Source organism: Schistocerca nitens, unplaced genomic scaffold, assembly GCF_023898315.1.
Source record: "Schistocerca nitens isolate TAMUIC-IGC-003100 unplaced genomic scaffold, iqSchNite1.1 HiC_scaffold_466, whole genome shotgun sequence".
Lineage (NCBI taxonomy): Eukaryota > Metazoa > Arthropoda > Insecta > Orthoptera > Acrididae > Schistocerca > Schistocerca nitens.
In genome coordinates, this window is record NW_026045999.1 from 3,658,648 (window position 1) to 3,662,500 (window position 3,853).

Here is a 3,853-nt window from a genome sequence, read left to right on the forward strand (position 1 = left end):
GAATGGGAAATATTGGCAATATCACTTGGTCAAAATACAGTGCCATTAATTGTTGTAGTGTGGTATTTAATCATAAGACCAACACAAATATCATTATTAGTAACTGGTTATTACTGCCATCATCATATGATGTTCCTGACCACTTTTAGATGTATTATGTTGAAATATATCTGACAAATGCCATAAAGGCTGTAATGACCATCTTCATAGCATCACCATTGCCCATCAAGCCAATATGGGTGGCATTTTCCACCCAAAACGTTCTTATAAAAATCATTTAGAGACGATAATTGTTGCCATTTCTGTTTTGTAAGTGAGCTCAGCAACAACTTGCACTTTTGTCCCAAATGATTCATTTAAAACCTGAGTTGTTGGACATCTGTTAAAAGACAAACATTGGCGATCACTTGAGTCCAAAATGAATCATAAATCAAGAAAGTGTGATTATAAAATTGTCGTTTGCAGAATTGCAGTACTTTCTTGTTTGAAATTACTTGAGTGAATGGAGTTTGTTGGAAGATGATGCAGGATTCATTTAAAGCAAAAAAAACCTTCTTTTCACATAAGTATATAATTGTGAACCCTCCCAGGGGACACCACATTATTGTGGGCACCTTCAGTGCTTGGTGGGAGGGTTTGCGTGCTCTGACAAAGTCGAGAGCTGTGCTGGAGGTAGTGTAGCTACTTTGAATCCAACCCACCTAGGGGAGTAAACCCTAAAAAAATTCAGGTCCTCCAAGTCAGTGGTTAGGCATGAGGGTAACAACCCCATGCTGGAAAAAAGTGCTGTTGTGGATACTATACAGATGCCTCAGAATGGAAAGGATTGCCTCTTATGATCCGGCGAGAAAAACGGTTAAAGAGAAGGAACACTGATATTTAAATAGCCACCTGGAATGGAGGACACTCAAGAGGCCTGGCAAGATACAAGAAATAGGGAGTGAACTATATGAAGTGAAAATAGCAGAAATACAAGAAACTAGATGGAAAGGGCAAGGAATGATAGCATCGGGGGAACATTTAATGATGTATAGCGTTGCAGATACAGGCATTTATGGCACTGATTTCCTTCTACACAGATCTATGAAGGCTAACGTAATTTGTCTTACGGCAGTAAGTGACAGTGTGTTATTTAAGAATGACAAAATTTTTTAACGTTACAATAATGAATGTCTATGCCCCTACTGAGGAGGCAGATGAAGATGCAAAGGATATATTTTATGCCAAATTGGAAAAAGAAATTGGTAACATTGAAAGGCACAGTGTGAAAATAATACTCGGAGACATAAATGCAAAAATAGAGAAAGAAGAGGTATATAGAAGTATAATAGGAAAGGAAAGCCTACACAATGACAGTAATGATAATTGGTTCAGACTGATAGACTTCGCCAGCAGGAAGAACAGCATAATAAAAAGCACCTATCACCCAAGGAAAGATATTAAGAAATCTACCTGGGTATCACTCGATGGAAACAAAAAACCTAGTAGATCATATACTCATAGACAAAAGGCATGCATCAGATGATATGGAAATTAGCAGCTACAGAGGGGCAGATGGAGACACAGACCACTAGTTAGTATGAATTAGATATACGCAGAAGATAGATTTGGTAAGAAACCAAAGTAATAAGATAAGAATGAAACACGATATAAAAAGATTCCAAACGAAGGAAACACAGAAAGAAACTAGAACAGATATTGGAAGCAGATAGAAACAGCGGGAATGAAGATAATTTGAAAACTAAATGGGAGTCGTTGAAAACTGCCATTAGTGTAGCTGCAGAAGAGATACTGGGGAGATAACAACGCAAAAGAGTAGTTATGTGGTTCGACGTGGTTCCAAGTCAATAGAATAAAGAGATCAGAAGGTTCTATGAAAGAACAAGAGATTTGAAGAAAGGTTTCCAATCTCGAGCAGTTTTCTAGAAGGATTAGGACAAAATCTAATTGGAGAGAAAAGCAAAGTCCTAGAAAGGTGGCAAAAGTATTTTACCGAACTGCTTGATGGGAAAGAAGGGGATAAAGAAGAAGGAACAGTGATTGACAATGAAGAGGAACAGGACTCAGTATTGGAATCAGAGTTAGATGTAGAGGATCGGGAAGAGAGAGCAGTACCAGAGCTATAGGAAGTGAAGAACGCTATCAAGAGCCCAAAAAATAATAAAGCAGCAGGAGAAGACGGCATAGAGGCCGAATTATTAAAATATGGGTGAAAAAAATCTAGGAGGCAGTCCATGAATTGGTAAAGGAAATATGGGTAAAAGAGGTAATGCCTAAGGATTGAACATGGGAATTCTCTGCCCATTACATGAAAGGGCGACAAGTCAGAATGCAGCAGTTATCGTGGAATCACTCTCTATGACATAACATATAAGATACTTAGTAAAATTTTAGCCTCCAGGCTTGAAGGAATGACAGAAGGGATATTGGGGGACTATCAGGCTGGATTTAGGAGGAACAAATCCACAATGGATCAGATATATATATTAAGACGAGTGCTAGACATTATGGCAAGCAAGTACATCAGTTGTACATTGATTTTAAGCAAGTGTACGACAGCCTACACAGGAAGAAATTTATGCAGATCATGAAAGAATTTAGAATCTCACTACAGTGGGTCAATTTAATAGATATAACAATGAAAGCAACAGTGTGTAAAGTAAGAATAGAGCAAGAACTGTCAGGTCTATTCCAACTACAGAGGGGGCTATGACAGGGAGATGAGATCTCTACAATGCTATTTATTTTAATTTTTGAAAAGGTGATGCGGCAAATTCTGATAAACCCAGGAGGAACAATACTTAAACGGCAAGTTCAAGTGGTAGCACATGCAGATGATGGCAACGAATGTAAGGGCACTAAAGGGGAACTACGACACATTAGAGGAAGCAGCAAGAGAAGTAGGTTTAGAAGAAAACGTAAACAAAAAAGTGTATAGTGATAGGGGAGCCCAATATAAATGAACAAAAGTATTCAACAGTAATGAATGGGAAAGAATATGAAAGTGAAAACATTTTAATATTTAGGTTCTGTAATAACAGAGGACAATAAAGTACCAGTAGAAATACAAGAAAGGATAGCGAGTGGAAATAGTTGCTATTTTGCTTGCAGAATGTTTCTAATTCCAGGAATGTTAGTAGGAATACAAAAAACAAAATACACACGACCACGTTAAGAGTTGTAGTAATATATGGGTCAGAAGGCCGGGTATTGACATTATAGGAAGAGAACTGGTTATCGAAATGGGACAAAGATACTGAGAAGGATTTTTGGAGCAGTGAGAGAGGAAGATGGCTGGAGAGTAAGGACAAATGTATAACTACAAATACTTTTTGGACAGATAGATATTGTTGTTAAAATTAAGCAGGGAAGAATAAGATGGGCGGAACATGTACAGAGAATGGTAGAAACTTGGAGGGTCAAGAAAGATTTCATGGGAAAACCTGACGGGAGAGAATGAAGAGGTAGACCAAGATAAAGGTGGCTGGATGATATGGAAGAAGATCTACAGGTGATGGGAATACGAAAGTGGAGAAGGAAGACGACAGACAGAGAAGAATGGAGGCAGGTGATTCAGAAGGCCAGGGATTTAAATGGACGGTAGAGCCAACCAAGGAGAAGAAGATAAAATTGCGGAAATAGTTGCAGATTCATGTTACTCATTTGGATTCTATGTGTAAGTATTTCTGCCATTAAAATTTTTTATGGTTTCAGTTTAGTGTGTCTACATTTACTAAGGGTAAGTGAACATGTATGCCACATGGGTCTGCAGTTGTAACTGACGCATATAATTGTGCCCACAAATTTGCACAACTTAGAGCTGCACAGTTGCACGTGGACATAGCTTTATGTC